The sequence below is a fragment of the Leiobunum rupestre genome, chromosome 10 (genome assembly GCF_980474605.1).
Source record: "Leiobunum rupestre chromosome 10, qqLeiRupe1.1.hap1, whole genome shotgun sequence".
NCBI classification, from domain to species: Eukaryota; Metazoa; Arthropoda; class Arachnida; order Opiliones; family Sclerosomatidae; genus Leiobunum; species Leiobunum rupestre.
In genome coordinates this window covers 52,531,138-52,543,719 of record NC_143393.1, presented here as the reverse complement: position 1 = coordinate 52,543,719, position 12,582 = coordinate 52,531,138, and the positions used below count along the sequence as shown (strand labels likewise).

At 36.2% G+C, this 12,582-nt stretch overlaps 1 long non-coding RNA gene across 1 annotated transcript in view; it reads right to left on the bottom strand.

The window, feature by feature from the left end:
* The window catches only part of LOC149926186 (uncharacterized), a 79,421-nt gene extending 71,463 nt beyond the window's left edge, over positions 1-7,958 (bottom strand). Inside the window, exon 1 of the long non-coding RNA XR_016477037.1 lies at positions 7,929-7,958. This is a non-coding gene — a long non-coding RNA (uncharacterized LOC149926186). The remainder of the gene's footprint in view (positions 1-7,928) is intronic.
* Positions 7,959-12,582: the final 4,624 nt, after the last annotated feature.

Here is a 12,582-nt window from a genome sequence, read left to right as displayed (position 1 = left end):
ACTGGTCTTTAGAGCGTATATTACTGTCGAGCAGATACTCTAATGATCAGAAGCCTCGTTTAACTTCGAACGATTAATATGGAAGGGACTTTACCGCCGTTGTCTTGGCGTCAAAATACCGTAAATCGAAAAGACAACGTTCTAGAGAAAATTTCACTTTCTTGTTGGCCAAAAAATAATAAAGCAAGTACTAAATAATAAGCTAGGCACCAACTTAGGCCCCAGTCATCTAGGGTAGTGCCAAGACCTACAATAACTATTTTCGTTAACGATATTATATATATATATATATATATATATATATATATATATATATATATTTATATTTATATTTATATATATATAAAATTATTTTTATCGATCCTTTACCTATTTTCTGGGTCGTCACTTTCAAAATTATATTTACACACATTGCATAGTGCGTTGCAATGTGTGTAAATAGAATTTTGAACATGAAGACCCAGAAAATAGGTAAAAGATCTATTTTTTTTTTAAATTCTTCTTCGATTGCTGTTGGGTTCAAACTTCATCGTCACTGGTAGCAAGTGGCACACGTAACTCATTTTCCATAAGGTCAGCCTACTTCCAGCCAGCCTTTAAAGCAAGGGTCGGCTCGACGTGAAGTAATTTTTTTTCAATAGATGTCACTAGCGTCAATATAAAAAAGGCGGTACTATTACCCCTCGCGTTGATTGGATCGTTTGTAAATTGGTCAATAACATAAATTACAGCAATTATAAACTAAAACATGGGATATATAATTTAGGTTCAAGTCTACTAAATAGAGTATACGTTGTCTAATTATAATGCTCTACAATGACTCTCTGACGACGATATCATTTGGCTATTTTAAAATTTAACTTCATTTGTCATTAATAGATGACAAATAAAGTTTTTCGAAGAATCAGAGATAATTTGGGAGGGGCAAGTGGGGGTTGAATTGTCGCTCTTCAAACCATGTGATCGAAATAACAGGCCAGGTCGGTTTCCGGTATGAAAAGAAAAGCAACCAATAAGAATCTTGGAGAAAACGGAGTTGACACGTGACAGGAAGTTAACCTGGCCAGATAATCTCGACGCGACCGTGTGTTTGGGCGACATGCCTTTTTGTACTATTAAAGGTAGGAGCTACCTCTCCCTATATAAATTATCTCTGGAAGAATCGGAGCGATTCATGGCCATCTCTATAACAGGGGCCTTTTCATAATAGAGGTGGCAATGATAGAGCCGACAGTTACTTTAAGCAAATAGGTTTATTAAGGATAAAATTTCTCGAAATTCGATTTCAACATATTCTGAGAGTTTAAAATTTCGTTTAAGCAAAACGTGAGATTAAGTATAGCCGTTTATAAAGCGATAACACCCGTACATTATTCCGTGAGGGATAATTCGTAAGACTGGCTGGAATATTTCGCTATGACCTTTTCCAAGTTTTAGACGCGGGAACCTAGCTTCAATACTGAGAAAGTGGAAGCGAAGATTTAATTAAGAAAGAGGTAATATCAAGTTGCCGTGTTTACCAGACCCGTTTAATATTTTCTCCTCGTCGAGGGAACTGAGGGATTAGACTCGTTAAAACCGTAGCCTCGAAACGCCTAAGAATGTAGAGGTACCTTAATTAGGCGTAGACTGTTCACCCTACAAGTTCCCACCACGCGTTTCTTCGACCGGGCCTAATCTGTCTAACACGATTGATAATTTCTAAACATTTTGTTATTTTGTGATACCAAATTCTATTTTTTAAGAAGGCGAGAACCAATCAACGTTGCTTGTTGATTCCGCTGACAACTGGTTGCAGAATGTTAGATTTTGACAAAGCAAATCTTGATGCTTACGGTTTAGGAGGTTGCAAGACGACACTATGCTAGGAATAGAAACGCTTGTCACAAAAAGGTTGACGTTTACCTCACCTGGGTTAAGGACGGGGATTATATGTTGATTTGTCCACGGTGACATCTATTGCAGATAAATAGAAGCTCGTGAAAAATGTAAAACAATAGAGTGGTGGATTTATTTTAAAAATAATGTAATCAAATTAATTTATTTTAAGAACTGAAAATGTATAGTTAATATTTATTTCAAATTATGGAATGTAATTGACAAATAATTACAATACGTAGATGGCGCTACAGTGCAATGATATTTGTGGGGAAATTTTGGGAACACAAGCCGGACTTGTGGGGTCCATTTCAAAGCATCAGTATTCCAACCTCCTTAAAGTCGAATGTAATCGATGATTGTAAAACTAAATATTTTATAGTTAATCTAAACTAAAAATTAAAACACAGTCAGTAAATAATCATAGGTCAACGCTATTTGCTGGACTCGAGCTCACCTCACTGAATTCATATATGAGCTTACGGTTGGTTCCGGGCTCACCTTGGTCTCACCAATTATTGGCCAGGCATCGGGCTCGAGCTCGCAATCTAAATTTCCCCGCCGATGTGAGGTCTCGAGCTCAGTAGATTTAAAACCTACAAACCGTCTCGGGCTCGAACTCACTGTAGTTATAAATATACGGGCAGTCACGGGCTCACGCTCACTATATTTACAAATCGATGGGTGGTCTCTGGCTCGGGCTCGGGCTCACAACAATTACAATTCGACATGTGATCTCGGGTTCTGGCTCACTGTAGTTACTTACAAATAAAATAGTGACCTCGAGCTTAAGGCTTAAGCTCGAGCTCGATGTTTCATCGCGCAATTTATTTATCAAATAGCCCAATTAGTGTTTTCGAGCTCCATTCCAGCATCACTGGCCCACCTGGACCCGGGAATCCAGACGGCGCTAGGTTCTAACGTTTTTTTTGCCAAAATAAATTTCGAACGTGGGCTTAGGGCTAAGCAATATCGCGAATTGGAAGGAGATCGAGCTCATCCTCAGATACGAAAACAGTATTGAAATCGTTCTCGGGCCCGGGCCAGCCTCAGATATGAAAACTACCAAAATCAGTCTCGAGCTCGGGCTCAAGTATTATGTCGAGCTCTTAGTACGTTAATTTTTAATACGGGCCCGGTATCAAGTAATGTGAATCATGAAATGGGTTCAAGGTCGAGCTCGAAGTAATTTGTATTTTAACAGGGGCTCAAGCTCGGGCTCACTAGTGACAATATGGGATCCACAATACCTCAACTCCGGCTCGGCTTTAACGTGAAAACGTATCGTGCTCGTCTCAGCCCGTTGACCTATGCACATAATAGTATTAATAGTATTATTTACACGTTATTTCATTTAATAGAATATTGCTTCTAACGGTCTCGCGAAGAATGGAATAAAATGTTAGACTAAGCTAAAACTAAAAATACAGATTACACATAATAGTATTATTTACACGTTATTTTTTGGAATATTTATCTGCAACCACATCGCGGAAACCCTGCATTTCGAGGTATATTGTTTGGGAACTGCATATACATCCGTTATTAATTGAACTATATTCGTAGAAGGCGTCATTCATAGTGTATTTATTTAGTAAAATATTCCCACTATGGACTCGAGAAGAAGGGAATTAGATGTTAGACTAATCTAAAAATAAAAATACAGTTTGCACATAATAGTATTAATAGTATTATTAACACGTTATTGTTTGGAATATTTCCCTGCAATCACATTGCGGAAACCCTGCATTTCGAGGTACATCGTATTTTAACTACATATACATCCATTATTCATTGAACTAGATTCATACAATGCCGTTATTCATAAATTATTTGTCCAGTTAAATATTTCTACTAACGGACTCGCGAAGAATGGAATTACATATTAGACTAAACTAAATACAAAAAGACAGATAACACATAATAGTATTATTTCCAGCTTAGATTTTTCGAATATTTCCCAGAAACCACAACGCGGAAACCCTGCATTTCGAGGTACATTGTTTTTGAAATACATATACATCCTTTATTCATTGAACTAGAGACGTACAAAGGCGGCATTCATAATTTATTTGTTTGTAAAATATTCCTACTAACGGACTCGCGAAGAACGGAATTAAATGTTAGACTAAACTAAAAGTAAAAATACAGAACACACAACGTTTTATTTTATTTGAATATTTCCATTGGTTTCGAAATAAGGTACGATTTTCGCGTTATCCACACACGATTTATCATACGAACTTAATCTCTCTAATAACAAATAAAAGAAAAACACATCCAAGAAAAACTCGAAGATAAAAAAGGGACAAGTCTGTCCCCAAAGAAACGAGATTAGTCAACGCGTTCCCGGTTTACATGACAAATTCATTAAGCTCCTTTTCAGGGAAAATAATTAGGAGACAAAGTCTTGTCCATGGCGCCGAATGCCACCAGGGAACCAGGGTCTTTCCGCCGGCGTCCTAAGTTTTGTGGGCAGAAAGATATCGGAGAAAAAAACGGAGCCGAACTGACGGAGCGTTAGACAAGACAATAGTGATAAAGGAATCCGATTAGAAGCAAGACGAGCAGGGGGATGACAGAAAAAGGGGGCGGGAGGCTCGTCATCTCAGAATCAAAACATCGTAAGGAAATTAAGTCATAATAGAGTAAGATCATGGTACTGTATTTCTCGGGGAATTCATTATCTCTTAAAATGATATCATTTCTAAATTAATTATTCTTTCGAGTTTTATTACATCTTAAATTATCGTGATTTTTAGCTTATTTACATCTAAAAGTATCTAAATTAACAGCTTATTTAACTTGCAAAATATCATTATTTCAAGTTTAATTACATCTGAAAAGTATCGTAATTTCAATTTTAATTACATCTGAAGAGTATCGTAATTTCAATTTTAATTACATCTGATAAATATCTAAATTTCAAGCCTATTAAAATTTAAAAGTATCTTAATTTCAAGCTTATTTACCTCTAAAAATATTACAATTTCAAGATTAATCCATCTGAAAGTATCGTAATTTCAACTTTAATTACATCCGAAAAATATCGTAATTTCAACTTTAATTACATCCGAAAAATATCGTAATTTCCAACTTAATTTCTTCGAAAAATATTGTGACTTTATGTTACTAAAGTCATGCTTATACATTTTTATAATAAATAATAGAGTAACTTCAGGTTATTATAAACTAAACGTATTATCTTTCCAAGAAATAATATCGTAACTTTCAGATAATTGTTCATTTATTTAAGTGACAAAATGTTTTACCAAAAAAATCCTATTAAAAATTGGCAAAATGTCTTGTTGTTTAGTTTATCTTGGAACACGTTAAAAAATTACAACCGTTTAATAAGTGATAATGGATAATAGAAACTTTCACAGGAATTCATTATGAAACATGTTGAAATCGTTCATAACCGAGTATATTATGGAACACTTTAAAAACGTTCATAGTAAACTCTATAACGGAAGACGTTCAAAACGTTCATAAACGAGTTTATTATGGAACACTTTAAAAACGTTCATAAACGAGTTTATTGTGGAACACTTTAAAAACAATCATAAACGAGTTTATCATGGAACACTTTAAATACGTTCATAAACGAGTTTATTATGGAACATTTAAAAACAATCATAAACGAGTTTATCATGGAACACTTTAAAAACAATCATAAACGAGTTTATTATGGAACACTTTAAATACGTTCATAAACGAGTTTATTATGGAACACTTTAAAAACGTTCATAAACGAGTTTATTGTGGAACACCTTAAAAACGTTCATAAACGAGTTTATTATGGAACACTTTAAAAACGTTCATAAACGAGTTTATTATGGAACACTTTACAAACGTTCAAAACCGAATCTATTATGAAGCACTTTAAAAACATGCATAACCAACTCAATTATGAAAGACGTTGAAAACCTGTATAACCCAATCTATTGTAGAACACGTTGAAAACGTTCCCAACAGTGACAAAGTTAGAGTTACGACGTTTTCATTCTAAGCCAACGGGCTGTTCTTTTAAACCGTAAGGGGGGAGAAGGGGCTTCCTCATAGAAGAGCCCCTAGTGACTAGTCATCGCTAATCACTAAAGACAGTTTAACAAAAAAAAGGGCAAGGAAGATATGCCCCCCCCCCCTTCCAGCGACCTTTGCGTCTCATCCTATAAGATGACGCTTAAGGAAGGCAGCCCAGTTTCCGATTGGCAGTTGATTGGATTAAGCTTGTCCGGTCTAGCTTAAATAACACAAGTGTCTCCGCCTACCGTTTACCTTATGAATAAGCGATATACATATTGGAGATTAAGCCCGTACAATAAATCGCGTAAGTAGAAACGTCTACTCACTTTAGATTGTGCATAAATAATCGATGTCTACACATTCTCCCTACACGTTTATGGATCGAGCCTAATCTTTCTAATAAGCCCGTATAGTAAAACACGTAGGGAGAAACGTCTACTAAATTTAGACTGTGCACAAAAAGTCGATGTCAACACATTCTCCCTACACGTTTTTTGACCGAGAATAATCTCTCTATTAAGCCCGTATAGTAAAACACGTAGGGAGAAACGTCTACTAAATTTAGACTGTGCACAAAAAGTCGATATCTACACATTCTCCCTACACGTTTTTTGACCGAGACTAAACTCTCTATTAAGCCCGATAAATACAAATTGTAAGGAGATCGCCTACTCACTGTAGACTGTGCACAAAAAGTCGATGTCTACACATTCTCCCTACACGTTTTTTGACCGAGACTAAACTCTTAGTTAAGCCCGATAAATACAAATTGTAAGGAGATCGCCTACTCACTGTAGACTGTGCACAAAAAGTCGATGTCTACACATTCTCCCTACACGTTTTTTGACCGAGACTAAACTCTCTATTAAGCCCGATAAATACAAATTGTAAGGAGATCGCCTACTCACTGTAGACTGTTCACAAAAAGTCGATGTCTACACATTCTCCCTACACGTTTTTTGACCGAGACTAAACTCTCTATTAAGCCCGATAAATACAAATTGTAAGGAGATCGCCTACTCACTGTAGACTGTGCACAAAAAGGCGATGTCTACACATTCTCCCTACACGTTTTTTGACCGAGACTAAACTCTTTATTAAGCCCGATAAATACAAATTGTAAGGAGATCGCCTACTCACTGTAGACTGTGCACAAAAAGGCGATGTCTACACATTCTCCCTACACGTTTTTTGACCGAGACTAAACTCTTTATTAAGCCCGATAAATACAAATTGTAAGGAGATCGCCTACTCACTGTAGACTGTGCACAAAAAGTCGATGTCTACACATTCTTCCTACACGTTTTTTGACCGAGACTAATCTCTCTATTAATCCCGTAAAATACAAATTGTAGGGAGATCATCTACTCACTGTAGACTGTACACAAAAACTAATGTATACACATTATCCCTACACGTTTTTTGGCCAAGTCTAATCTATCTATTAAGCCCGTACAGTACAGCTTGTAGGGACGTCTACAGTATTAGACATTCTACCAACACTTTTTTAAATCTTTCTATGAAGCCCGTACAATAATAACGTAGGGAAAAAGTGTGGATGGGATAAATTCTTCTACACAATTTCACTATAAAATCTTTTTCTTTAACACTAATTACAACATCACTTCCGGTTTAAGTGGAAGTGAGTGCGTGTGTAAATTGCCCCCGGACCATTCCTTCCCTAACACTAGCTCTGTTGGCTAACAGGAAATTACGTCAAGAATGTCCTATCCTTCGCCACAAGGGTGGCGTAAATTCGACAATAAGTCTGGCAACAACTTTATTTTAAATGCATAATCAAAAGCTATTAGTTTCATACTAGCTTGGCAAGAGCAACCATGAATTCTTACCAAATGGACCCGTATAAATGATTATAAATCGCGATAAACTTTACATTAATAATAATAATTTTATCTCGGGAATAATTGTGACAGAACGAATTTCAAGAAATAAATTAAAACTTTTTGGGTAAATTTGAGAATGACGTAAGCCAAATATAACCATAGAGTAATAATACTCACATCTTAAGACGACACCGTACAATCCTCCGATACTTAAATGTTTAATTACGGCGATTGTCTTTTGACATACTTCGACTTACGTAAATATCGCAATTTTTTTAACGGTTAAATCTGAACCCTATTGACACGGGATTAATTCAATTGGGGTTGAATGGTTTTATGTAGTCAGTGGATTTAATTGTCAAAGCCGTGAACATGGACTAATGAACGTAACTCGTACTGCGTGTCCGCAACCAGCGGCTAGTGGCGGATAGCTTCACCGCTTGACACCGACTGTTTGGGGGCTCGTAGTCCGCCTGTCTCTCAGTCGTGACTGAAGCCGCCTCGCGACGAGTCACGAATAAAAAGGGGGCTTCCAGCCCCGCGCCCCCCGCGCCGCCCAATATCGTTCTCTGGCCCTCAGGCAGACAGCAGCTCCCCGCGCCGGCGAATTGCGGAGTTATCCCTTCGAACGCTGAATCTCTTTTAAAAGCGAACATTTATTACGGCAACGGCCGCGTCGAAATGTATATGTATAAATGTATCGAGACCTCGACGCCTGGCGCCCTCCAGGGGCGAACGTCGGAAGCGTTTCAAACTGAAAAGGATGCGCTCTCCGGCTCCATCGCCTCAGAGGGGCTCTGGCCACCTTGGACCAATGTCGCTCCGAATTTCCTTATCGTTCGAAACCCCCGCGCGCCGTCTTTGCCCCAATACGTATCGACGGAGCTCAATTCCGTAAAATTTAAGGTACGTTCACTCAAATTTTGAAACCCAATTCGTCGTATTAAAGTATCCTGCTGTGGTAATAAAAATAATTAAAATATAATTTCCTACGCCCCCAATTTCCCGAATTTGACTACGACAAGTAGAATCTGTTAATAAAAGAGTGTTGATGGAAAATTAAACCAAGGAAATCCGTTTTATTTGGTTTTTTACAAGATATCTCTTGTGTCTCGTTTGATGGTTGGAAGTTTACAATTATTCCTTCGATCGATTGCGAAATTTAAAGACAAGAGTTTACCGACAAGTTGCGAATTCATTACTGAGTTGAATTTATGTTTCTTACCTAATTTGGCCATTTTATATATAATGCTTCCTTTTAGTTTTGTTTATTTTTGAATTTTTATAATTTTTGGATCGCATATATAGTGCTGTCGTCTGAAACCCTGCGACGTCACCATTGTAATTTGCCTATTGATAAAAAACGGTAACTGTCATGGCGGCCACTATTAACACTACAGCTGTGAAGTTACAAGTTTTCAAAATCGCATCAGACGACAACACTTTATAAGCCTCCTGGGGCTTCGTGGTCTTGTTTATTAAATAAATAAATAAACATTATCTAAAATATTTTGTAATGAATCGCTTAATCCAGTTTTTGATAAATGGTCTAAATTGGCGCCATCTAGTTTAAATAAAATAATTAAAATTGAACCTATAATGGCATCACTTTAGACGTTATTTTCGTTGTAAGCAAATTGTGAATCCGCTAAGCATAGTGTTCGAACCCAAATTCTGTAAAAATAAAATAGTGAATTTATACAAATATTTTGGGCTATCGGATGCCTAATGAAACCAAGAATTTATTAAATTATAATTAGTGATAATAGGTGATTCTGAAATATAATATTGACAAATTAACGGTAATAGTTGTTGTAGGGCGCTGTTGGCTCGCGTGGTATGCAGGGCTTGCCACCACCCTCCTACGCATTGTAACCGATTGTAACCCGGTCACCTGAATTGAGGGCTTTAAAAGTCGCTTGATGACTTAGGCCTAAGGTGGTGCCTAGCTGATTATTATAAGGAGAGTACCCGAGGTGTGTATTGCCGATTATGTTCAAAGTCGATGTAGACCTATATTTCCCAAAATTAGACGTTGCACTACCCATTCAATTTGTAATGACAACCGCGAATGTTTTTGACCAATTAAAACAAAAATAAGATTTTTTCCTTATTTTACCCAAAAATTGTTACAATTTTACCCCAAACTTGATGAAATTTACCTAAATGTGATCCAAATTAGCCATTTTGTTATTTTAATTTTTTTTTTAAATTTTCGTGAATCCGAGAAAATCCCATGCTTTTTTAAATGGAGATTTTTTTGTTTTAAGTGATCAAAAACATTTTCCGTTGCCATGGCAAATCGAATGGGTAGAGCAACGTCTCCTTTCGGGAAATTTCATATCTCATGTAGGTCTACATTACGCCCGGCTTTGAACAAAATCGGCCATCAACACGTTAGTGAAACTTAGCGGGAAAATAGGTTCAGTCAATAAAACTTGCCTAGTGCGAACGTGTCCTGTAAATCAGCTGATCGAGTCATCTTACTGCGTAGGAGGAGAACGACAATAAGGAGGGGGGGGGGGGGTAAGGATGGGGGGTATTCGTTAACGAGTCCCAGGGCGACGTTCGATCGGTTTCTCGATTATTACTGGCAGGATTTAATCAGCGACGATAATTTTTGCTTAATTTCCAATCCCAATTTTTAACGTACGCCTAATTAACAATGAACACGAAATGAAAAGTCCATTAGTAATTCTGTTGTTTTTATTTTTGGGCGGACGTTCAATTGGTTAAATGCATTCTAAAATGATGACGAGCTAAAATACAGAATCCGAAGGACGAAGAAATATTAAAAACCCATCTAGTTCATTATACCGAATAATGCTTTTGATTGGAAGTTCATTAATATCTAATGAAAAATGCGGGTGTTTTTTCGTTTGAAAATAAGGGCTTATCGTAAAACAATATGAATATCAAATGACGTTCTGCCAAAACCAATGACATATACTTACAGAAATTCTATAGAACTCTATTTAGAATCAATATAGAGAAATGTCAATTTTATAACAGAATTTATAAAAAAATTTATGATTTTGTAAAACTCAAACATTTTGAAGAATTGATCGATAAATATAATTTCCAGTGCAACTCCGAGAGCGTTCCTTTGAATTAAATTTCTCACAGTTGAATGCTTTGAATGAAATATCTAAGAAATGCTTCTTTGGAATGGATACCCCAGAGGCAATTCTTTTCGATTGAATATCTCAGAAACACTTCTTTGAAATTTATTCCTCAGCGATATTCATTTGGATAGACTAGATTGAATTGAATGCTCAGCGACACTTCCTTTGAATTGAATGCTCAGAGACACTACTTTTGAATTGAATGCTCAAAGACACTTCTTTTGAATTGAATGTTCAAAGACACTTCTTTTGAATTGAATGTTCAACGACACATCTTTTGAATTGAATGCTCAGAGAGTCATTCTTTTATTTGAATAGCTCAAAAACATTTCATTTGAATTTAATACTGCCGAAACTTTCCTTTCAATTAATAACATTAGAGGCATTTCCTTTGAATTGAATGCTTAGAGAGTAATTATTTTAATTGAATACCTCAAAAACATTTCCTTTGAATTTAATACTGCCGAAACATTCCTTTCAATTAAATACTTTAGAGATATTTCCTTTGAATTAAATACTTTAGAGACCTCTCCTTTGAATTAAATATTTCAGACTCTTATTTTGAATTGAATGTATTAGAGAGTCTTTCTTTGAGTTGAATATTTCCAAGACTCTTCCTTTGAGTTGAATATTTCCAAGACTCTTCCTTTGAAATTAATATATCAAATACAATCCTCTGAATTAACTACAGCAGATACTCTTCTTTAAATTGAATTAAGACACTCCATTTGAATTGAATTGAGACACTTCTTTTAAATTGAATTGAGACACTTCTTTTAAATTAAATTGAGACACTCCATTTGAATTGAATACCGCTGAGACACTCCATTTGAATTGAATACCGCTGAGACTCTTCCTTGCAATTGAATACCTCAGAGAGTCATTCTTTGAAAGTAATACAGATAAATTGCTTTGAATTGAATACTTCGGAGAGTCATTGTTTGAAAGAAATACAGATACATTCCTTTGAATTAAAGAGTTCAGAGACTCATCTCTTATATTTAATAGCTTAGGGACACTCCCTTTGAATACCTTGGAGTCGCTGCCTTTGAATTGAATACCTCAGAGGCTCTTCTTTGAAATTGATTTGTGTGGCTCAGAATATTCCTTTGAATTGTATAAAGCTTTCCTTCAACAAAAACTAACGATTGAAGACGCGAATAATTAATAAACCCGACAAAAGGTTCAGAAAACCACGCTTAAATTAATTCGTGAAACAATCGCTTCAAGTCGAGAAAATTGAAAACTTATATAAAATAAGCTTTAAACTTAAAATTTTATTTGACAATATTCGGCAAGTCTATATGATTTGGAAATAAAAGGATGAGCGTTGTTTAATATTCAAATATCGGCGGAGTTCTTAAAATTTCCATTTTGGAAGTTGCGGCTTCTTTTCCATTAATGCGGAACGAGGCCTTTCATCATCCGAGAGTTTTAGCTGCGGGCTGAAAAACCAAGATGATGAATTTTAAATTGCAATTTTCCCCCTACGCGCCCTTAATCCTTAATGAACTTATTAAGTTCCACGGAGTGCCCGAGTTCGGCCGCAAGAGCTGGGCACTCTCCCCCCATTTTGGAGCGCACAGGGGCCGTTCGGGGCTCAACCGAAAATTAACTAAAATTTGCGTTTTAATTTGACGAGGGAGTATTCGATGGGTTATTTCACCAGTAAAAAGGTTCAAATATATTTTGATGAATTCCAATTA